Here is a 26,035-nt window from a genome sequence, read left to right on the forward strand (position 1 = left end):
GGCAATCAGAAGAGAAGTCAATGAGCGTAAATTGTAAGTTAGTGTTTAAGTACTCTTGGGCCAAAAACATGTTCAGTAGGTCAAATATGGACATTTCCACAGCATTAACATTAATAAAAATTTAAAAAAATTAAAAAAAACTTTTTTTGGAACTTTTTGCTAGTAATGGCAATCAGAAGAGAAGTCAATGAGCATATATATTAAGTTAGTGTTTAAGTACTCTTGGGCGAAAAACATATTCAGTAGGTCAAATATGGACTTCTGTACAGCGATAATGTAAAAAAAAAAAAACTTTTTAAAAAGTTTTTTAAAACTTTTTTCGAACTTTTTGCTAGTAATGGCAATCAGAAGAGAAGTCAATGAGCATAAATAGTAAGTTAGTTTTTAAGTACTCTTGGGCCAAAAACATGTTCAGTAGGTCAAATATGGACATCTCTACAGCATTAACATGAATAAAAATGTAAAAAAAATAAAAAAAAACTTTTTTGGAACTTTTTGCTAGTAATGGCAATCAGAAGAGAAGTCAATGAGCATATTTATTAAGTTAGTGTTTAAGTACTCTTGGGCGAAAAACATATTCAGTAGGTCAAATATGGACTTCTGTACAGCCATAATGTAAAAAAAAAAAAAAAAACTTTTTAAAAACTTTTTAAAAACTTTTTTGGAACTTTTTGCTAGTAATGGCAATCAGAAGAGAAGTCAATGAGCGTAAATTGTAAGTTAGTGTTTAAGTACTCTTGGGCCAAAAACATGTTCAGTAGGTCAAATATGGACATTTCCACAGCATTAACATTAATAAAAATTTAAAAAAAATTAAAAAAAACTTTTTTTGGAACTTTTTGCTAGTAATGGCAATCAGAAGAGAAGTCAATGAGCATATATATTAAGTTAGTGTTTAAGTACTCTTGGGCCAAAAACATGTTCAGTAGGTCAAATATGGACATCTCTACAGCACTAACATGAATAAAAAATTTTTTTAAAATTTAAAAAAACTTTTTTGGAACTTTTTGCTAGTAATGGCAATCAGAAGAGAAGTCAATGAGCATAAATAGTAAGTTAGTGTTTAAGAACTCTTGGGCCAAAAACATGTTCATTAGGTCAAATATGGACATCTCTACAGCCATAACATGAATAAAAAAAAATAAAAAAAAACCTTTTTTGGAACTTTTTGCTAGTAATGGCAATCAGAAGAGAAGTCAATGAGCATAAATAGTAAGTTAGTGTTTAAGTACTCTTGGGCCAAAAACATGTTCATTAGGTCAAATATGGACATCTCTACAGCCATAACATGAATAAAAAAAATTTAAAAAAAAACTTTTTTGGAACTTTTTGCTAGTAATGGCAATCAGAAGAGAAGTCAATGAGCATAAATTGTAAGTTAGTGTTTAAGTACTCTTGGGCCAAAAACATGTTCAGTAGGTCAAATATGGACATCTCTACAGCATTAACATGAATACAAATTTAAAAAAAAAAAAACAACTTTTTTGGAACTTTTTGCTAGTAATGGCAATCAGAAGAGAAGTCAATGAGCATATATATTAAGTTAGTGTTTAAGTACTCTTGGGCGAAAAACATGTTCAGTAGGTCAAATATGGACTTCTGTACAGCCATAACATGAATAAAAAAATAAAAAAAATTAAAAAAAACTTTTGTGGAATTTTTGGCTAGTAATGGCAATCAGAAGACAAGTCAATAACAATATATAGTAAATTAGTGTTTAAGCACTCTTAGGCGTAAAATATGTTCAGTTGATCAAATATGGACTTCTGTACAGCCATAATGTAAAACACAAAAAACTTTTTTTTAACTTTTTTATAACTTTTTGCTAGTAATGGCAATCAGAAGAGATGTCAATGAGCATATTTATTAAGTTAGTGTTGAAGTACTCTTGGGCGAAAAACATGTTCAGTAGGTCAAATATGGACTTCTGTACAGCCATAATGTAAAAAAAAAAAAACTTTTTAAAAACTTTTTAAAAACTTTTTTCGAACATTTTTGCTAGTAATGGCAATCAGAAGAGAAGTCAATGAGCATAAATAGTAAGTTATTGTTTAAGTACTCCCCGGCCAAAAACATGTTCAGTAGGTCAAATATGGACATCTCTACAACCATAACATGAATTAAAAAATTTAAAACATTAAAAAAAAACTTTTTTGGAACTTTTTGCTAGTAATGGCAATCAGAACAGAAGTCAATGAGCATATATATTAAGTTAGTGTTTAAGTACTCTTGGGCGAAAAACATGTTCAGTAGGTCAAATATGGACATCTCTACAACCATAACATGAATTAAAAAATGTAAAACATTAAAAAAAAACTTTTTTGGAACTTTTTGCTAGTAATGGCAATCAGGAGAGAAGTCAATGAGCATAAATAGTAAGTTAGTTTTTAAGTACTCTTGGGCCAAAAACATTTTCAGTAGGTCAAATATGGACATCTCTACAACCATAACATGAATAAAAATAAAATAAAAAATAAAAATAAATAAAAATAACTTTTTTGGAACTTTTTGCTAGTAATGGCAATCAGAAGAGAAGTCAATGAGCATAGATATTAAGTTAGTGTTTAAGTACTCTTGGGCGAAAAACATGTTCAGTAGGTCAAATATGGACATCTCTACAGCCATAACATGAATAAAAAAATTTTAAAAATTTAAAAAAAAACTTTTTTGGAACTTTTTGCTAGTAATGGCAATCAGAAGAGAAGTCAATGAGCATAAATAGTAAGTTAGTGTTTAAGTACTCTTGGGCAAAAAACAGGTTCAGTAGGTCAAATATGGACATCTCTACAGCATTAACATGAATAAAAATTAAAAAAAATTAAAAAAAACTTTTTTGGAACTTTTTGCTAGTAATGGCAATCAGAAGAGAAGTCAATGAGCATATATAGTAAATTAGTGTTTAGGTACTCTTGGGCAAAAAACATGTTCAGTAGGTCAAATATGGACATCTCTACAGCCATAACATGAATAAAAAAAATTAAAAAATTAAAAAAAACTTTAGTGGATTTTTTGGCTAGTAATGGCAATCAGAGGACAAGTCAATGAGCATATATAGTAAGTTAGTGTTTAAGTACTCTTGGGCCAAAAAATGTTCAGTAGGTCAAATATGGACATCTCTACAGCCATAACATGAATAAAAAATAATAAAAAAATAAAAAAAAACTTTTTTGGAACTTTTTGCTAGTAATGGCAATCAGAAGAGAAGTCAATGAGCATATATATTAAGTCAGTGTTTAGGTACTCTTGGGCAAAAAACATGTTCAGTAGGTCAAATATGGACATCTCTAAAGCATTAACATGAATAAAAATGTAAAAAAAATTAAAAAAAACTTTTTTGGAACTTTTTGCTAGTAATGGCAATCAGAAGAGAAGTCAATGAGCATATTTATTAAGTTAGTGTTTAAGTACTCTTGGGCGAAAAACATATTCAGTAGGTCAAATATGGACTTCTGTACAGCCATAATGTAAAAAAAAAAAAAAAAACTTTTTAAAAACTTTTTAAAAACTTTTTTGGAACTTTTTGCTAGTAATGGCAATCAGAAGAGAAGTCAATGAGCGTAAATTGTAAGTTAGTGTTTAAGTACTCTTGGGCCAAAAACATGTTCAGTAGGTCAAATATGGACATTTCCACAGCATTAACATTAATAAAAATTTTAAAAAATTAAAAAAAACTTTTTTTGGAACTTTTTGCTAGTAATGGCAATCAGAAGAGAAGTCAATGAGCATATATATTAAGTTAGTGTTTAAGTACTCTTGGGCGAAAAACATATTCAGTAGGTCAAATATGGACTTCTGTACAGCGATAATGTAAAAAAAAAAAAACTTTTTAAAAAGTTTTTTAAACCTTTTTTCGAACTTTTTGCTAGTAATGGCAATCAGAAGAGAAGTCAATGAGCATAAATAGTAAGTTAGTGTTTAAGTACTCTTGGGCCAAAAACATGTTCAGTAGGTCAAATATGGACATCTCTACAGCACTAACATGAATAAAAAAAATTTTTAAAATTTAAAAAAACTTTTTTGGAACTTTTTGCTAGTAATGGCAATCAGAAGAGAAGTCAATGAGCATAAATAGTAAGTTAGTGTTTAAGTACTCTTGGGCCAAAAACATGTTCAGTAGGTCAAATATGGACATCTCTACAGCACTAACATGAATAAAAAAAAATAAAAATTTAAAAAAACTTTTTGGGAACTTTTTGCTAGTAATGGCAATCAGAAGAGAAGTCAATGAGCATAAATAGTAAGTTAGTGTTTAAGTACTCTTGGGCCAAAAACATGTTCATTAGGTCAAATATGGACATCTCTACAGCCATAACATGAATAAAAAAAATTTAAAAAAAAACTTTTTTGGAACTTTTTGCTAGTAATGGCAATCAGAAGAGAAGTCAATGAGCATAAATAGTAAGTTAGTGTTTAAGTACTCTTGGGCCAAAAACATGTTCATTAGGTCAAATATGGACATCTCTACAGCCATAACATGAATAAAAAAAAAAAAATAAAAATAAAAAAAAACTTTTTTGGAACTTTTTGCTAGTAATGGCAATCAGAAGAGAAGTCAATGAGCATATATATTAAGTTAGTGTTTAAGTACTCTTGGGCGAAAAACATGTTCAGTAGGTCAAATATGGACTTCTGTACAGCCATAATGTAAAAAAAAAAAAAAACTTTTCAAAAACTTTTTAAAAACTTTTTTGGAACTTTTTGCTAGTAATGGCAATCAGAAGACAAGTCAATGAGCATAAATAGTAAGTTAGTTTTTAAGTACTCTTGAGACAAAAACATGTTTAGTAGGTCAAATATGGACATCTCTACAACCATAACATGAATAAAAAATAAAAAAAAAATATATAACTTTTTTGGAACTTTTTGCTAGTAATGGCAATCAGAAGAGAAGTCAATGAGCATAAATTGTAAGTTAGTGTTTAAGTACTCTTGGGCCAAAAACATGTTCAGTAGGTCAAATATGGACATCTCTACAGCATTAACATGAATAAAAATTTAAAAAAATAAAAAAAAACTTTTTTGGAACTTTTTGCTAGTAATGGCAATCAGAAGAGAAGTCAATGAGCATATATATTAAGTTAGTGTTTAAGTACTCTTGGGCGAAAAACATGTTCAGAAGGTCAAATATGGACATCTCTACAACCATAACATGAATTAAAAAATTTAAAACATTAAAAAAAAACTTTTTTGGAACTTTTTGCTAGTAATGGCAATCAGAAGAGAAGTCAATGAGCATATATATTAAGTTAGTGTTTCAGTACTCTTGGGCGAAAAACATGTTCAGAAGGTCAAATATGAACTTCTGTACAGCCATAATGTAAAAAAAAAAAAAAACTTTTCAAAAACTTTTTAAAAACTTTTTTGGAACTTTTTGCTAGTAATGGCAATCAGAAGACAAGTCAATGAGCATAAATAGTAAGTTAGTTTTTAAGTACTCTTGGGACAAAAACATGTTCAGTAGGTCAAATATGGACATCTCTACAACCATAACATGAATAAAAAATTTAAAAAAATAAAAATAACTTTTTTGGAACTTTTTGCTAGTAATGGCAATCAGAAGAGAAGTCAATGAGCATAAATTGTAAGTTAGTGTTTAAGTACTCGTGGGCCAAAAACATGTTCAGTAGGTCAAATATGGACATCTCTACAGCATTAACATGAATAAAAATTTAAAAAAATTAAAAAAAACTTTAGTAGAATTTTTGGCTAGTAATGGCCATCAGAAGACAAGTCAATGAGCATATATAGTAAATTAGTGTTTAGGTACTCTTGGGCAAAAAACATGTTCAGTAGGTCAAATATGGACATCTCTACAGCCATAACATGAATAAAACAATTAAAAAAATTAAAAAAAACTTTTTTGGAACTTTTTGCTAGTAATGGCAATCAGAAGAGAAGTCAATGAGCATATATATTAAGTTAGTGTTTAAGTACTCTTGGGCCAAAAACAAGTTCAGTAGGTCAAATATGGACATCTCTACAGCCATAACATGAATAAAAAAAATAAAAAAAATAAAAAAAAACTTTTGTGGAATTTTTGGCTAGTAATGGCAATCAGAAGACAAGTCAATAACAATATATAGTAAATTAGTGTTTAAGCACTCTTAGGCGTAAAATATGTTCAGTTGATCAAATATGGACTTCTGTACAGCCATAATGTAAAACACAAAAAACTTTTTTTTAACTTTTTTATAACTTTTTGCTAGTAATGGCAATCAGAAGAGATGTCAATGAGCATATTTATTAAGTTAGTGTTGAAGTACTCTTAGGCGAAAAACATGTTCAGTAGGTCAAATATGGACTTCTGTACAGCCATAATGTAAAAAAAAAAAAACTTTTTAAAAACTTTTTAAAAACTTTTTTCGAACATTTTTGCTAGTAATGGCAATCAGAAGAGAAGTCAATGAGCATAAATAGTAAGTTATTGTTTAAGTACTCCCCGGCCAAAAACATGTTCAGTAGGTCAAATATGGACATCTCTACAACCATAACATGAATTAAAAAATTTAAAACATTAAAAAAAAACTTTTTTGGAACTTTTTGCTAGTAATGGCAATCAGAAGAGAAGTCAATGAGCATATATATTAAGTTAGTGTTTAAGTACTCTTGGGCGAAAAACATGTTCAGTAGGTCAAATATGAACTTCTGTACAGCCATAATGTAAAAAAAAAAAAAAAACTTTTCAAAAACTTTTTTACAACTTTTTTGGAACTTTTTGCTAGTAATGGCAATCAGGAGAGAAGTCAATGAGCATAAAGAGTAAGTTAGTTTTTAAGTACTCTTGGGCCAAAAACATTTTCAGTAGGTCAAATATGGACATCTCTACAACCATAACATGAATAAAAATAAAATAAAAAATAAAAATAAATAAAAATAACTTTTTTGGAACTTTTTGCTAGTAATGGCAATCAGAAAAGAAGTCAATGAGCATAGATATTAAGTTAGTGTTTAAGTACTCTTGGGCGAAAAACATGTTCAGTAGGTCAAATATGGACATCTCTACAGCCATAACATGAATAAAAAAAATTAAAAAATTTAAAAAAAAACTTTTTTGGAACTTTTTGCTAGTAATGGCAATCAGAAGAGAAGTCAATGAGCATAAATAGTAAGTTAGTGTTTAAGTACTCTTGGGCAAAAAACAGGTTCAGTAGGTCAAATATGGACATCTCTACAGCATTAACATGAATAAAAATTAAAAAAAATTAAAAAAAACTTTTTTGGAACTTTTTGCTAGTAATGGCAATCAGAAGAGAAGTCAATGAGCATATATAGTAAATTAGTGTTTAGGTACTCTTGGGCAAAAAACATGTTCAGTAGGTCAAATATGGACATCTCTACAGCCATAACATGAATAAAAAAAATAAAAAAATTAAAAAAAACTTTAGTGGATTTTTTGGCTAGTAATGGCAATCAGAGGACAAGTCAATGAGCATATATAGTAAGTTAGTGTTTAAGTACTCTTGGGCCAAAAAATGTTCAGTAGGTCAAATATGGACATCTCTACAGCCATAACATGAATAAAAAATAATAAAAAAATAAAAAAAAACTTTTTTGGAACTTTTTGCTAGTAATAGCAATCAGAAGAGAAGTCAATGAGCATATATATTAAGTCAGTGTTTAGGTACTCTTGGGCAAAAAACATGTTCAGTAGGTCAAATATGGACATCTCTACAGCCATAACATGAATAAAACAATTAAAAAAATTAAAAAAAACTTTTTTGGAACTTTTTGCTAGTAATGGCAATCAGAAGAGAAGTCAATGAGCATATATATTAAGTTAGTGTTTAAGTACTCTTGGGCCAAAAACAAGTTCAGTAGGTCAAATATGGACATCTCTACAGCCATAACATGAATAAAAAAAATAAAAAAAATAAAAAAAAACTTTTGTGGAATTTTTGGCTAGTAATGGCAATCAGAAGACAAGTCAATAACAATATATAGTAAATTAGTGTTTAAGCACTCTTAGGCGTAAAATATGTTCAGTTGATCAAATATGGACTTCTGTACAGCCATAATGTAAAACACAAAAAACTTTTTTTTAACTTTTTTATAACTTTTTGCTAGTAATGGCAATCAGAAGAGATGTCAATGAGCATATTTATTAAGTTAGTGTTGAAGTACTCTTGGGCGAAAAACATGTTCAGTAGGTCAAATATGGACTTCTGTACAGCCATAATGTAAAAAAAAAAAAACTTTTTAAAAACTTTTTAAAAACTTTTTTCGAACATTTTTGCTAGTAATGGCAATCAGAAGAGAAGTCAATGAGCATAAATAGTAAGTTATTGTTTAAGTACTCCCCGGCCAAAAACATGTTCAGTAGGTCAAATATGGACATCTCTACAACCATAACATGAATTAAAAAATTTAAAACATTAAAAAAAAACTTTTTTGGAACTTTTTGCTAGTAATGGCAATCAGAAGAGAAGTCAATGAGCATATATATTAAGTTAGTGTTTAAGTACTCTTGGGCGAAAAACATGTTCAGTAGGTCAAATATGAACTTCTGTACAGCCATAATGTAAAAAAAAAAAAAAAAACTTTTCAAAAACTTTTTTACAACTTTTTTGGAACTTTTTGCTAGTAATGGCAATCAGGAGAGAAGTCAATGAGCATAAAGAGTAAGTTAGTTTTTAAGTACTCTTGGGCCAAAAACATTTTCAGTAGGTCAAATATGGACATCTCTACAACCATAACATGAATAAAAATAAAATAAAAAATAAAAATAAATAAAAATAACTTTTTTGGAACTTTTTGCTAGTAATGGCAATCAGAAAAGAAGTCAATGAGCATAGATATTAAGTTAGTGTTTAAGTACTCTTGGGCGAAAAACATGTTCAGTAGGTCAAATATGGACATCTCTACAGCCATAACATGAATAAAAAAAATTTAAAAATTTAAAAAAAAACTTTTTTGGAACTTTTTGCTAGTAATGGCAATCAGAAGAGAAGTCAATGAGCATAAATAGTAAGTTAGTGTTTAAGTACTCTTGGGCAAAAAACAGGTTCAGTAGGTCAAATATGGACATCTCTACAGCATTAACATGAATAAAAATTAAAAAAAATTAAAAAAAACTTTTTTGGAACTTTTTGCTAGTAATGGCAATCAGAAGAGAAGTCAATGAGCATATATAGTAAATTAGTGTTTAGGTACTCTTGGGCAAAAAACATGTTCAGTAGGTCAAATATGGACATCTCTACAGCCATAACATGAATAAAAAAAATAAAAAAATTAAAAAAAACTTTAGTGGATTTTTTGGCTAGTAATGGCAATCAGAGGACAAGTCAATGAGCATATATAGTAAGTTAGTGTTTAAGTACTCTTGGGCCAAAAAATGTTCAGTAGGTCAAATATGGACATCTCTACAGCCATAACATGAATAAAAAATAATAAAAAAATAAAAAAAAACTTTTTTGGAACTTTTTGCTAGTAATGGCAATCAGAAGAGAAGTCAATGAGCATATATATTAAGTCAGTGTTTAGGTACTCTTGGGCAAAAAACATGTTCAGTAGGTCAAATATGGACATCTCTACAGCCATAACATGAATAAAAAAAAATTAAAAAAACTTTAGTGGAATTTTTGGCTAGTAATGGCAATCAGAAGACAAGTCAATGAGCATATATAGTAAGTTAGTGTTTAAGTACTCTTGGGCCAAAAAATGTTCAGTAGGTCAAATATGGACTTCTGTACAGCCATAACATGAATAAAAAAAAATAAAAAAAACTTTAGTGGAATTTTTGGCTAGTAATGGCAATCAGAAGAGAAGTCAATGAGCATATATAATAAATTAGTGTTTAAGGACTCTTGGGCCAAAAACATGATAAGTTTGTCAAATATGGACTTCTGTAGACTTCCATAATGTAAAAAAAAAAACTTTTCTAATACTTTTTTGGAACTTTTTGCTAGTAATGGCAATCAGAAGAGAAGACAATGAGCATATATAGTAAATTAGTGTTTAAGCAGTCTTAGGCGTAAAATATGTTCAGTTGATCAAATATGGACTTCTGTACAGCCATAATGTAAAAAAAAAAAAATCTTTTAAAAAAAAAATTTAAAACTTTTTTCGAACTTTTTGCTAGTAATGGCAATCAGAAGAGAAGTCAATGAGCATATATATTAAGTTAGTGTTTAAGTAGTCTTGGGCCAAAAACATGTTCAGTAGGTCAAATATGGACATCTCTACAACCATAACATGAATAAAAAAATTTAAAAAAACTTTTTTGGAACTTTTGGCTAGTAATGGGAATCAGAATGGAAGTCAATGAGTGTGTATAGTAAGTTAGTGTTGTAGGGCTCTTTGGCCAAAAATATGTTCAGTAGGTCAAATATAGACTTCTGTAAAGCCATAACATGTATAAAACAAATTATAATTTTTTATTTTTTTAAACCTTTTGTGAAACTTTTTGCTGGTAATGGCAATCAGAAGAGAAGTCGATAAGTATATAATAAGTTAGTGATTAAGTACTCTTGGGCCAAAAACACGTTCCGTAGCTCAAATATGTACAGCCATAACGTAAATATATATATTTTTTTAACTTTTTTGGAACTTTTGGCTAGTAATGGCAATCAGAAGAGAAGTCAATGAGCATATATAGTAAATTAGAGTTTAAGGACTCTTGGGCCAAAAATATGTTCAGTAGGTCAAATATGGACTTATGTATAGGCATAACTTAAAAAAAGAAATAAAAAAAAATGTAAAAACTTGTGTGGAACGTTTGGCTTGTAATTCAAATCAGAAGGAAAGTCAATGAATATGTATAGTAAGTTAGTGTTTAAGAACTATTGGGCCAAAAATATGTCCAATAGGTCAAATATGATCTGTACAGCGATTACTTAAAACAATTAATTAAAAAAATATAAAAACTTGTGTGGAACTTTTTTTTCTTGTAATTGGAATCAGAAGGGAAGTCAATGAGTGTGTATAGTAAGTTAGTGTTTAAGGACTCTTGGGCCAGAAATATATTCAGTAGGTCAATTATGGCTTCTCTCTGGCTTTATATAACATAAGAAGGACTCAATGAGATAAGTGCTTTTGCACTGCAAGAACAAGAACTTGATGTTCATCGAAGATAAAGTTGCTTTTGCATTACAATGCAAATTATAAATCTTTGCGCACTGATAAGATAAGTGTGTTCGCATTGTATTGCATATGCAATACATCGTTGTGTATTGAAGAGATACATACTGTTGCATTGCAATTTCATTCAAGAACTCAATGTGCATTGAAGAGATTAGTGCTTTTGCATTACAATGCATAAAGAACATGTTGTGCATTGAAGAGATTGTGCATTTGCATTGCAATGCATAAGATAACTATTTTGTGAACTGAAGAAAAAAATGCTTTCGCGTTATAATGAGTAAAAGAAATTCTTGCGCATGGAAGAGATAAGTGATTTTAAGTTGCAATGCATATAAGAACGTGTTTTGCATTGAGGAGACAAGTGCTTTTGCATTGATTAGATTATTGCTTTTGCATTGCAGTGCATACAAAACTCATTATGCAATGAATAGATTAGTGCGGTTGAAATGCATTGCATTATTAATCTTTTTGTGCATTGACGAGATTAGTGATTTTGCATTGCAATGCATACAAAACTCGTTGTGCATTGAAGAGATAAGTACTTTTGCATGGCAATGCATGCAAAACTCGTGCATTGAAGAGAAAAGTGCTTTTGCATTGCATTGCATTGCATTCAAGAACTCGGTGTGCCTTGAAGTCATTAGTGCTTTTGCATTGCAATGCATTCAAAACTCGTGCATTGAAGAGATAAATGCCTTTGCATTGCAACGCATACAAAACTCATTATGCCTTGAAGAGATAATTGCGTTTGCATTGCAATGCATATAAGAACGTGTTGTGCATTGAATAGATTACTGTTTGCATTGCATTGCATTATTAATATTTTTGTGCATTGAGGAGGTTAGTGATTTTGCATTGCAATGCATTTAAAACTCGTTGTGCATTGAGAGATGAGTACTTTTGCATTGCAATGCATACAAAACTCATTGTGCCGAGAAGAGATAAGTGCTTTTGCATTGCAATGCATATAAGAACGTGTTGTGCATTGAATAGATTAGTGTGTTTGCATTGCATTATTAATATTTTTGTGCATTGAAGAGATTAGTGATTTTGCATTGCAATGCATACGAAACTCGTTGTGCATGAAGAGACAAGTACTTTTGCATGGCAATGCATAAAAAACTCGTGCATTGAAGAGATAAGTGCTTTTGCATTGCAGTGCATGCAAAACTCATTTTGCATTGCATAGATTATTGCTTTTGCATTGCAATGCATGCAAAACTCATTGTGCATTGAATAGATTATTGAAATCATTGCAATGCATATAAGAACGTGTTGTTTGTTGAAGAGAAAAGTGCTTTTGCATTGCATTGCATTCAAGAACTCGGTGTGCATTGAATTGATTATTGCTTTTGCATTGCATTGCATTCAAGAACTCAGTGTGCATTGAAGTCATTAGTGATTATGCATTGCAATGCACACAAAACTCATTGTGCATTGAAGAGATATGTGCTTTTGCATTGCAAGGCATACAAGAACGTGTTGTGCAATGAAGAGATTAGTGCTTTTGCATTGCAATGCATACAAAACCCATTATTTAATGAATAGATTAGTGCGGTTGAAATGCATTGCATGGCAAGGCATATAAAACTCGTGCATTGCATTGCATAAGTGATTTTGCATTGTAGTGCATGCAAAACTCATTATGCATTGCATAGATTATTGCTTTTGCATTGCAATGCATGCAAAACTCATTGTGCATTGAATAGATTATTGCTTTTGCATTGCAATGCATTCAAGAACTCGGTGAGCATTGAATAGATTATTGCTTTTGCATGCAATGCTTTTAGGAATATTAGTGCATTGAAGAGACAAGTGCTTTTGCATTGCAATGCATATAAAATTCGTGCATTGAAGAGATTATTGCTTTTGCATGCAATGCTTTTAGGAATATTAGTGCATTGAAGAGACAAGTGATTTTGCATTGCAATGCATATAAAATTCGTGCATTGAAGAGATATGTGCTTTTGCATTGCCAGGCATATAAGAACCTGTTGTGCATTGAAGAGATTAGTGCTTTTGCATTGAAATGCTTACAAAAACTCCTTGTGCATTGAATAGATTAGTGTGTTTGCATTGCATTGCATTAAAAAACTTATTGTGCATTGAAGAGATTAGTGATTTTGCATTGCAATGCATTCAAAACCCGTTATGCAATTAATAGATTAGATTGGTTGAAATGCATTGCATTATTAATCTTTTTGTGAAGTGAAGAGATTAGTGATTTTGCATTGCAATGCAGACAAAACTCGTTGCATTGAATAGATTATTGCTTTTGCATTGCAATTCATGCAAAACTCATTGTGCATTGAATAGATTATTGCTTTTGCATCGCAATGCACATAAGAACATGTTGTATATTGAAGAGAAAAGTGCTTTTGCATTGCATTCAAGAACTTGTTGTGCATTGAAGAGATTAGTGTTTTTGCATTGAAATGCATACAAGAACTCAATGTGCATTGAAGAGATTAGTGCCTTTGCATTACAATGCATAAAGAACATGTTGTGCATTGAAGAGATTGTGCATTTGCATTGCAATGCATAAGATAACCATAATGTGAACTGAAGAAAAAAAATGCTTTTGCATTATAATGAGTAAAAGAAATTCTTGCGCATGGAAGAGATAAGTGATTTTAAGTTGCAATGCATATAAGAACGTGTTGTGCATTGAGGAGACAAGTGCTTTTGCACTGCAATGCATAGAAAACTCGTTTTGCATTGAACAGATCAGTGTTCTGAAATGCATGGCATGCATGCATGCAAAACTCGTTTGCATTGATTAAATTATTGCTCTTGCATTGCGATGCATTTAAGAACATGTTGTGCATTGAAGAGATTAGTGCTTTTGCATTGCAGTGCATACAAAACTCATTATGCAATGAATAGATTAGTGTGGTTGAAATAAATTGCATTAATAATCTTTTTGTGCATTGAAGAGATTAGTGATTTTGCATTGCAATGCATAGAAAACCCATTATGCAATGAATAGATTAGTGCGGTTGAAATTCATTGCATTATTAATCTTTTTGTGCATTGATGAGATTAGTGATTTTGCATTGCAATGCATACGAAACTCGTTGTGCATTAAGAGACAAGTACTTTTGCATGGCAATGCATAAAAAACTCGTGCATTGAAGAGATAAGTGCTTTTGCATTGCAGTGCATGCAAAACTCATTTTGCATTGCATAGATTATTGCTTTTGCATAGCAATGCATGCAAAACTCATTGTGCATTGAATAGACAGATTATTGAAATCATTGCAATGCATATAAGAACGTGTTGTTTATTGAAGAGAAAAGTGCTTTTGCATTGCATTGCATTCAAGAACTCGGTGCATTGAATAGATTATTGCGTTTGCATGCAATGCTTTTAGGAATATTAGTGCATTGAAGAGACAAGTGCTTTTGCATTGCATTCAAGAACTCGGTGTGAATTAAGAGACAAGTGATTTTGCATTGCAATGCATATCAAATTCGTGCATTGAAGATATATGTGCTTTTGCATTGCAAAGCATATAAGAACCTGTTGTGCATTGAAGAGATTAGTGCTTTTGCATTGAAATGCATACAAAAACTCCTTGTGCATTGAATAGATTAGTGTGTTTGCATTGCATTGCATTAAAAAAACTTCTTGTGCATTGAAGAGATTATTGATTTTGCATTGCAATGCATTCAAAACCCGCTATGCAATTAATAGATTAGATTGGTTGAAATGCATTGCATTATTAATCTTTTTGTGAATTGAAGAGATTAGTGATTTTGCATTGCAATGCAGACAAAACTCGTTGCATTGAATAGATTATTGCTTTTGCATTGCAATTCATGCAAAACTCATTGTGCATTGAATAGATTATTGCTTTTGCATCGCAATGCACATAAGAACATGTTGTATATTGAAGAGAAGTGCTTTTGCATTGCATTGCATTCAAGAACTCGGTGTGCCTTTAAGTCATTAGTGCTTTTGCATTGCAATGCATATAAGAACTTGTTTTATATTGAATAGAAAAGTGCTTTTGCATTGCAATGCATTTAAGAACGTGTTGTGCATTGAAGAGATTAGTGCTTTTGCATTGCATTGCATTGCATTAAAAACTTCTTGTGCATTGAATGGATTATTGCTTTTGCATTGCAATGCATACAAAACTCATTTTTAATGAATAGATTAGTGCGGTTGAAATGCATTGCATTATTAATCTTTTTGTGCATTGAAGAGATTAGTGATTTTGCATTGCAATGCATACAAAACTCGTGCATTAAAGAGAAACGAACTTTTGCATGGTAAGGCATACAAACTCGTGCATTGAAGAGATAAATGCTTTTGCATTGCAATGCATGCTAAACTCATTGTGCATTGAATAGATTATTGCTTTTGCATTGCAATGCATGCAAAACTCATTGTGCATTGAATAGATTATTGCTTTTATATTGCAATGCATATAGGAACATGTTGTATATTGAAGAGAAAAGTGCTTTTGCATTGCATTGCATTCAAGAACTCGGTGTGCATTGAAGTCATTAGTGCTTTTGCATTAGAATGCATACAAAACTCGTGTATTGAAGAGATAAGTGCTTTTGCATTGCAAAGCATTTAAGAACGTGTTGTGCATTGAAGAGATTAGTGCTTTTGCATTGAAATGCATATAAAAACTAATTGTGCATTGAATAGATTATTGCTTTTGCATTGCAAAACATATAAGTGTTTTTAAATGGCCCCTTTCTTTTGTTTTTTTTGTTTTGTTTTGTTTTGTTTTGTTGTTTTCTGTTTAGTTATTAACTTTTGTATTTTGACAACATTTGTAATTACATGTGTATATTCTCTTTCCCCTACGAAAGTTTTGTATTTTACTGTTTTTTTGTCAATAAAAAAAAAGAACGTTTCTGCCCAAGGTGTCTACAAAAGGTTTTCAACTAAATATTCTCAAAGATTCCTTCTGATGTTAAAGCAGACAGTAGTCCATATTTGACCTACTGAACATATTTCTTGCCAAAGGGTAAACAAAGGTTTACATTTGCTCTATAATTTCATAGAACCCTTTTCTATATTAAATCAGCTATACAGTAATCTATATATGACCAACTGAACATATTTCTGGCCTCGATCTTGAATTTACTATACATACTCATTGATTTCCTTTCTGATTCCCATTTGTGGACAAAGGGTCCACAGAAGGTTAAATAAGCCAGGCAGGTAAATATGGACTACTATGGACTATTGGCTCTTAAGGCATAAAGATGTTCAGTACGTGGACTACGTTATGGCTGATTTTCCATTAGGAGTTTTTGAGAATATATAGTTGAAAATCTTGTGTGGATCCCTTAGCCAGAAACATATTCAGTAGTTAAAATATGGATTTCTGCATAGCCATAACGTAAAAAAACTGCAGAACTTTTGGCTAGTAATAGAAGAGAATTAAATGAGTATATATAGTAAGATAGTGTTCACAGACTCTTAGGCAAAAGATATATTCAGTAAGTCAAATATATGGACTTCTGTCAAGCCATAACATGTAAAAAATAATAATAAAAAAAATTTTTTTTGTGGAACTTTTGGCTAGTAATGGGAATCAGAAGAGAAGTCAATGAGCATATATAGTAAATTAGTGTTTAAGTACTCTTGGACCAAAAACATGTTCAGTAGGTCAAATATTGACTTCTGTACAGCCATAATGTAAATAACAAAAAAAAACTTTTCAAAAACTTTTTAAAAACTTTTTTGGAACTTTTTGCTAGTAATGGCAATCAGAAGACAAGTCAATGAGCATAAATAGTAAGTTAGTTTTTAAGTACTCTTGGGACAAAAACATGTTCAGTAGGTCAAATATGGACATCTCTACAACCATAACATGAATAAAAAATTAAAAAAAATAAAAATAACTTTTTTTGGAACTTTTTGCTAGTAATGGCAATCAGAAGAGAAGTCAATGAGCATAAATAGTAAGTTAGTGTTTAAGTACTCTTGGGCCAAAAACATGTTCATTAGGTCAAATATGGACATCTCTACAGCCATAACATGAATAAAAAAAATAAAAAAAATTTAAAAAAAAACTTTTTTGGAACTTTTTGCTAGTAATGGCAATCAGAAGAGAAGTCAATGAGCATATATATTAAGTTAGTGTTTAAGTACTCTTGGGCGAAAAACATGTTCAGTAGGTCAAATATGGACTTCTGTACAGCCATAATGTAAAAAAAAAAAAAAAACTTTTCAAAAACTTTTTAAAAACTTTTTTGGAACTTTTTGCTAGTAATGGCAATCAGAAGACAAGTCAATGAGCATAAATAGTAAGTTAGTTTTTAAGTACTCTTGGGACAAAAACATGTTCAGTAGGTCAAATATGGACATCTCTACAACCATAACATGAATAAAAAAAATAAATAAAAAAAAATAACTTTTTTGGAACTTTTTGCTAGTAATGGCAATCAGAAGAGAAGTCAATGAGCATAAATTGTAAGTTAGTATTTAAGTACTCTTGGGCCAAAAACATGTTCAGTAGGTCAAATATGGACATCTCTACAGCATTAACATGAATAAAAATTTAAAAAAATAAAAAAAAACTTTTTTGGAACTTTTTGCTAGTAATGGCAATCAGAAGAGAAGTCAATGAGCATATATATTAAGTTAGTGTTTAAGTACTCTTGGGCGAAAAACATGTTCAGTAGGTCAAATATGGACTTCTGTACAGCCATAATGTAAAAAAAAAAAAAAAACTTTTCAAAAACTTTTTAAATACTTTTTTGGAACTTTTTGCTAGTAATGGCAATCAGAAGACAAGTCAATGAGCATAAATAGTAAGTTAGTTTTTAAGTACTCTTGGGACAAAAACATGTTCAGTAGGTCAAATATGGACATCTCTACAACCATAACATGAATAAAAAATTAAAAAAAATAAAAATAACTTTTTTGGAACTTTTTGCTAGTAATGGCAATCAGAAGAGAAGTCAATGAGCATAAATTGTAAGTTAGTGTTTAAGTACTCTTGGGCCAAAAACATGTTCAGTAGGTCAAATATGGACATCTCTACAGCATTAACATGAATAAAAATTTAAAAAAAAAAAAAAAAACTTTTTTGGAACTTTTTGCTAGTAATGGCAATCAGAAGAGAAGTCAATGAGCATATATATTAAGTTAGTGTTTAAGTACTCTTGGGCGAAAAACATGTTCAGTAGGTCAAATATGGACTTCTGTACAGCCATAATGTAAAAAAAAAAAAAAAACTTTTCAAAAACTTTTTAAAAACTTTTTTGGAACTTTTTGCTAGTAATGGCAATCAGAAGAGAAGTCAATGAGCATAAATTGTAAGTTAGTGTTTAAGTACTCTTGGGCCAAAAACATGTTCAGTAGGTCAAATATGGACATCTCTACAGCATTAACATGAATAAAAATTTAAAAAAATAAAAAAAAACTTTAGTAGAATTTTTGGCTAGTAATGGCCATCAGAAGACAAGTCAATGAGCATATATAGTAAATTAGTGTTTAGGTACTCTTGGGCAAAAAACATGTTCAGTAGGTCAAATATGGACATCTCTACAGCCATAACATGAATAAAAAAATTTAAAAAATAAAAAAAAACTTTTTTGGAACTTTTTGCTAGTAATGGCAATCAGAAGAGAAGTCAATGAGCATATATATTAAGTTAGTGTTTAAGTACTCTTGGGCCAAAAACAAGTTCAGTAGGTCAAATATGGACATCTCTACAGCCATAACATGAATAAAAAAATTAAAAAAATTAAAAAAAACTTTTGTGGAATTTTTGGCTAGTAATGGCAATCAGAAGACAAGTCAATAACAATATATAGTAAATTAGTGTTTAAGCACTCTTAGGCGTAAAATATGTTCAGTTGATCAAATATGGACTTCTGTACAGCCATAATGTAAAACACAAAAAACTTTTTTTTAACTTTTTTATAACTTTTTGCTAGTAATGGCAATCAGAAGGGATGTCAATGAGCATATATATTAAGTTAGTGTTGAAGTACTCTTGGGCGAAAAACATGTTCAGTAGGTCAAATATGGACTTCTGTACAGCCATAATGTAAAAAAAAAAAAACTTTTTAAAAACTTTTTAAAAACTTTTTTCGAACATTTTTGCTAGTAATGGCAATCAGAAGAGAAGTCAATGAGCATAAATAGTAAGTTAGTGTTTAAGTACTCTTGGGCGAAAAACATATTCAGTAGGTCAAATATGGACTTCTGTACAGCCATAATGTAAAAAAAGAAAAACTTTTAAAAAACTTTTTAAAAACTTTTTTCGAACTTTTTGCTAGTAATGGCAATCAGAAGAGAAGTCAATGAGCATAAATAGTAAGTTAGTGTTTAAGTACTCTTGGGCCAAAAACATGTTCATTAGGTCAAATATGGACATCTCTACAGCCATAACATGAATAAAAAAAATTTAAAAATTAAAAAAAACTTTTTTGGAACTTTTTGCTAGTAATGGCAATCAGAAGACAAGTCAAGGAGCATAAATAGTAAGTTAGTTTTTAAGTACTCTTGGGACAAAAACATGTTCAGTAGGTCAAATATGGACATCTCTACAACCATAACATGAATAAAAAATAAAAAAAAATAAAAATAACTTTTTTGGAACTTTTTGCTAGTAATGGCAATCAGAAGAGAAGTCAATGAGAGTAAATTGTAAGTTAGTGTTTAAGTACTCTTGGGCCAAAAACATGTTCAGTAGGTCAAATATGGACTTCTGTACAGCCATAATGTAAAAAAAAAAAAACTTTTTAAAAACTTTTTTCAAACTTTTTTGGAACTTTTTGCTAGTAATGGCAATCAGAAGAGAAGTCAATGAGCATATATAGTAAATTAGTGTTTAGGTACTCTTGGGCAAAAAACATGTTCAGTAGGTCAAATATGGACATCTCTACAGCCATAACATGAATAAAAAAATAAAAAAAATTAAAAAAAACTTTAGTAGAATTTTTGGCTAGTAATGGCCATCAGAAGAGAAGTCAATGAGCATAAATAGTAAGTTAGTGTTTAAGTACTCTTGGGCCAAAAACATGTTCAGTAGGTCAAATATGGACATCTCTACAGCATTAACATGAATAAAAATGTAAAAAAAATTAAAAAAAACTTTTTTGGAACTTTTTGCTAGTAATGGCAATCAGAAGAGAAGTCAATGAGCATATTTATTAAGTTAGTGTTTAAGTACTCTTGGGCGAAAAACATATTCAGTAGGTCAAATATGGACTTCTGTACAGCCATAATGTAAAAAAAAAAAAAAAAACTTTTTAAAAACTTTTTAAAAACTTTTTTGGAACTTTTTGCTAGTAATGGCAATCAGAAGAGAAGTCAATGAGCGTAAATTGTAAGTTAGTGTTTAAGTACTCTTGGGCCAAAAACATGTTCAGTAGGTCAAATATGGACATTTCTACAGCATTAACATGAATAAAAATTAAAAAAAATTTAAAAAAACTTTTTTTGGAACTTTTTGCTAGTAATGGCAATCAGAAGAGAAGTCAATGAGCATATATATTAAGTTATTGTTTAAGTACTCTTGGGCGAAAAACATATTCAGTAGGTCAAATATGGACTTCTGTACAGCGATAATGTAAAAAAAAAAAAACTTTTTAAAAAGTTTTTTAAAACTTTTTTCGAACTTTTTGCTAGTAATGGCAATCAGAAGAGAAGTCAATGAGCATAAATAGTAAGTTAGTGTTTAAGTACTCTTGGGCCAAAAACATGTTCAGTAGGTCAAATATGGACATCTCTACAGCACTAACATGAATAATTTTTTTTTTAAAAATTTAAAAAAACTTTTTTGGAACTTTTTGCTAGTAATGGCAATCAGAAGAGAAGTCAATGAGCATAAATAGTAAGTTAGTTTTTAAGTACTCTTGGGACAAAAACATGTTCAGTAGGTCAAATATGGACATCTCTACAACCATAACATGAATAAAAAATTAAAAAAAATAAAAATAACTTTTTTGGAACTTTTTGCTAGTAATGGCAATCAGAAGAGAAGTCAATGAGCATAAATTGTAAGTTAGTGTTTAAGTACTCTTGGGACAAAAACATGTTCAGTAGGTCAAATATGGACATCTCTACAACCATAACATGAATAAAAAATTAAAAAAAATAAAAATAACTTTTTTGGAACTTTTTGCTAGTAATGGCAATCAGAAGAGAAGTCAATGAGCATAAATTGTAAGTTAGTGTTTAAGTACTCTTGGGCCAAAAACATGTTCAGTAGGTCAAATATGGACATCTCTACAGCATTAACATGAATAAAAATTTAAAAAAATAAAAAAAAACTTTAGTAGAATTTTTGGCTAGTAATGGCCATCAGAAGACAAGTCAATGAGCATATATAGTAAATTAGTGTATAGGTACTCTTGGGCAAAAAACATGTTCAGTAGGTCAAATATGTACATCTCTACAGCCATAACATGAATAAAAAAAATAAAAAAATAAAAAAAAACTTTTTTGGAACTTTTTGCTAGTAATGGCAATCAGAAGAGAAGTCAATGAGCATAAATAGTAAGTTAGTGTTTACGTACTCTTGGGCCAAAAACATGTTCATTAGGTCAAATATGGACATCTCTACAGCCATAACATGAATAAAAAAAATAAAAAAAATAAAAAAAAAACTTTTTTGGAACTTTTTGCTAGTAATGGCAATCAGAAGAGAAGTCAATGAGCATATATATTAAGTTAGTGTTTAAGTACTCTTGGGCGAAAAACATGTTCAGTAGGTCAAATATGGACTTCTGTACAGCCATAATGTAAAAAAAAAAAAAAAACTTTTCAAAAACTTTTTAAACACTTTTTTGGAACTTTTTGCTAGTAATGGCAATCAGAAGACAAGTCAATGAGCATAAATAGTAAGTTAGTTTTTAAGTACTCTTGAGACAAAAACATGTTCAGTAGGTCAAATATGGACATCTCTACAACCATAACATGAATAAAAAATTAAAAAAAATAAAAATAACTTTTTTGGAACTTTTTGCTAGTAATGGCAATCAGAAGAGAAGTCAATGAGCATAAATTGTAAGTTAGTGTTTAAGTACTCTTGGGCCAAAAACATGTTCAGTAGGTCAAATATGGACATCTCTACAGCATTAACATGAATAAAAATTAAAAAAAAAAAAAAAAAACGTTTTTGGAACTTTTTGCTAGTAATGGCAATCAGAAGAGAAGTCAATGAGCATATATATTAAGTTAGTGTTTAAGTACTCTTGGGCGAAAAACATGTTCAGTAGGTCAAATATGGACTTCTGTACAGCCATAATGTAAAAAAAAAAAAAAAACTTATCAAAAACTTTTTAAAAACTTTTTTGGAACTTTTTGCTAGTAATGGCAATCAGAAGACAAGTCAATGAGCATAAATAGTAAGTTAGTTTTTAAGTACTCTTGGGCCAAAAACATGTTCAGTAGGTCAAATATGGACATCTCTACAACCATAACATGAATAAAAAATAAACAAAAATAAAAATAACTTTTTTGGAACTTTTTGCTAGTAATGGCAATCAGAAGAGAAGTCAATGAGCATAAATTGTAAGTTAGTGTTTAAGTACTCTTGGGCCAAAAACATGTTCAGTAGGTCAAATATGGACATCTCTACAGCCATAACATGAATAAAAAAAAATAAAATAAAAAACTTTTTTGGAACTTTTTGCTAGTAATGGCAATCAGAAGAGAAGTCAATGAGCATAAATAGTAAGTTAGTGTTTAAGTACTCTTGGGCCAAAAACATGTTCATTAGGTCAAATATGGACATCTCTACAGCCATAACATGAATAAAAAAAATTAAAAAAATTAAAAAAAAACTTTTTTGGAACTTTTTGCTAGTAATGGCAATCAGAAGAGAAGTCAATGAGCATATATATTAAGTTAGTGTTTAAGTACTCTTGGGCGAAAAACATGTTCAGTAGGTCAAATATGGACTTCTGTACAGCCATAATGTAAAAAAAAAAAAAAAACTTTTCAAAAACTTTTTAAAAACTTTTTTGGAACTTTTTGCTAGTAATGGCAATCAGAAGACAAGTCAATGAGCATAAATAGTAAGTTAGTTTTTAAGTACTCTTGGGACAAAAACATGTTCAGTAGGTCAAATATGGACATCTCTACAACCATAACATGAATAAAAAATTAAAAAAAATAAAAATAACTTTTTTGGAACTTTTTGCTAGTAATGGCAATCAGAAGAGAAGTCAATGAGCATAAATTGTAAGTTAGTGTTTAAGTACTCTTGGGCCAAAAACATGTTCAGTAGGTCAAATATGGACATCTCTACAGCATTAACATGAATAAAAATTTAAAAAAATAAAAAAAAACTTTAGTAGAATTTTTGGCTAGTAATGGCCATCAGAAGACAAGTCAATGAGCATATATAGTAAATTAGTGTTTAGGTACTCTTGGGCAAAAAACATGTTCAGTAGGTCAAATATGGACATCTCTACAGCCATAACATGAATAAAAAAATTTAAAAAATAAAAAAAAACTTTTTTGGAACTTTTTGCTAGTAATGGCAATCAGAAGAGAAGTCAATGAGCATATATATTAAGTTAGTGTTTAAGTACTCTTGGGCCAAAAACAAGTTCAGTAGGTCAAATATGGACATCTCTACAGCCATAACATGAATAAAAAAATTAAAAAAATTAAAAAAAACTTTTGTGGAATTTTTGGCTAGTAATGGCAATCAGAAGACAAGTCAATAACAATATATAGTAAATTAGTGTTTAAGCACTCTTAGGCGTAAAATATGTTCAGTTGATCAAATATGGACTTCTGTACAGCCATAATGTAAAACACAAAAAACTTTTTTTTTAACTTTTTTATAACTTTTTGCTAGTAATGGCAATCAGAAGAGATGTCAATGAGCATATATATTAAGTTAGTGTTGAAGTACTCTTGTGCGAAAAACATGTTCAGTAGGTCAAATATGGACTTCTGTACAGCCATAATGTAAAAAAAAAAAAACTTTTTAAAAACTTTTTAAAAACTTTTTTCGAACATTTTTGCTAGTAATGGCAATCAGAAGAGAAGTCAATGAGCATAAATAGTAAGTTAGTGTTTAAGTACTCTTGGGCGAAAAACATATTCAGTAGGTCAAATATGGACTTCTGTACAGCCATAGTGTAAAAAAAGAAAAACTTTTAAAAAACTTTTTAAAAACTTTTTTCGAACTTTTTGCTAGTAATGGCAATCAGAAGAGAAGTCAATGAGCATATATAGTAAATTAGTGTTTAGGTACTCTTGGGCAAAAAACATGTTCAGTAGGTCAAATATGGACATCTCTACAGCCATAACATGAATAAAAAAAATAAAAAAATTAAAAAAAACTTTAGTAGAATTTTTGGCTAGTAATGGCCATCAGAAGAGAAGTCAATGAGCATAAATAGTAAGTTAGTGTTTAAGTACTCTTGGGCCAAAAACATGTTCAGTAGGTCAAATATGGACATCTCTACAGCATTAACATGAATAAAAATGTAAAAAAAATTTAAAAAAAGTTTTTTGGAACTTTTTGCTAGTAATGGCAATCAGAAGAGAAGTCAATGAGCATATTTATTAAGTTAGTGTTTAAGTACTCTTGGGCGAAAAACATATTCAGTAGGTCAAATATGGACTTCTGTACAGCCATAATGTAAAAAAAAAAAAAAAAACTTTTTAAAAACTTTTTAAAAACTTTTTTGGAACTTTTTGCTAGTAATGGCAATCAGAAGAGAAGTCAATGAGCGTAAATTGTAAGTTAGTGTTTAAGTACTCTTGGGCCAAAAACATGTTCAGTAGGTCAAATATGGACATTTCTACAGCATTAACATGAATAAAAATTAAAAAAAATTAAAAAAAACTTTTTTTGGAACTTTTTGCTAGTAATGGCAATCAGAAGAGAAGTCAATGAGCATATATATTAAGTTAGTGTTTAAGTACTCTTGGGCGAAAAACATATTCAGTAGGTCAAATATGGACTTCTGTACAGCGATAATGTAAAAAAAAAAAAACTTTTTAAAAAGTTTTTTAAAACTTTTTTCGAACTTTTTGCTAGTAATGGCAATCAGAAGAGAAGTCAATGAGCATAAATAGTAAGTTAGTGTTTAAGTACTCTTGGGCCAAAAACATGTTCAGTAGGTCAAATATGGACATCTCTACAGCACTAACATGAATAATTTTTTTTTTAAAAATTTAAAAAAACTTTTTTGGAACTTTTTGCTAGTAATGGCAATCAGAAGAGAAGTCAATGAGCATAAATAGTAAGTTAGTGTTTAAGTACTCTTGGGCCAAAAACATGTTCAGTAGGTCAAATATGGACATCTCTACAGCACTAACATGAATAAAAAAAATTAAAAAATTTAAAAAAACTTTTTTGGAACTTTTTGCTAGTAATGGCAATCAGAAGAGAAGTCAATGAGCATAAATTGTAAGTTAGTATTTAAGTACTCTTGGGCCAAAAACATGTTCAGTAGGTCAAATATGGACATCTCTACAGCATTAACATGAATAAAAATTTAAAAAAATAAAAAAAAACTTTTTTGGAACTTTTTGCTAGTAATGGCAATCAGAAGAGAAGTCAATGAGCATATATATTAAGTTAGTGTTTAAGTACTCTTGGGCGAAAAACATGTTCAGTAGGTCAAATATGGACTTCTGTACAGCCATAATGTAAAAAAAAAAAAAAACTTTTCAAAAACTTTTTAAAAACTTTTTTGGAACTTTTTGCTAGTAATGGCAATCAGAAGACAAGTCAATGAGCATAAATAGTAAGTTAGTTTTTAAGTACTCTTGGGACAAAAACATGTTCAGTAGGTCAAATATGGACATCTCTACAACCATAACATGAATAAAAAATTAAAAAAAATAAAAATAACTTTTTTGGAACTTTTTGCTAGTAATGGCAATCAGAAGAGAAGTCAATGAGCATAAATTGTAAGTTAGTGTTTAAGTACTCTTGGGCCAAAAACATGTTCAGTAGGTCAAATATGGACATCTCTACAGCATTAACATGAATAA

Source organism: Gobio gobio (genome assembly GCF_949357685.1).
Source record: "Gobio gobio genome assembly, chromosome: 12".
NCBI classification, from domain to species: domain Eukaryota; kingdom Metazoa; phylum Chordata; class Actinopteri; order Cypriniformes; family Gobionidae; genus Gobio; species Gobio gobio.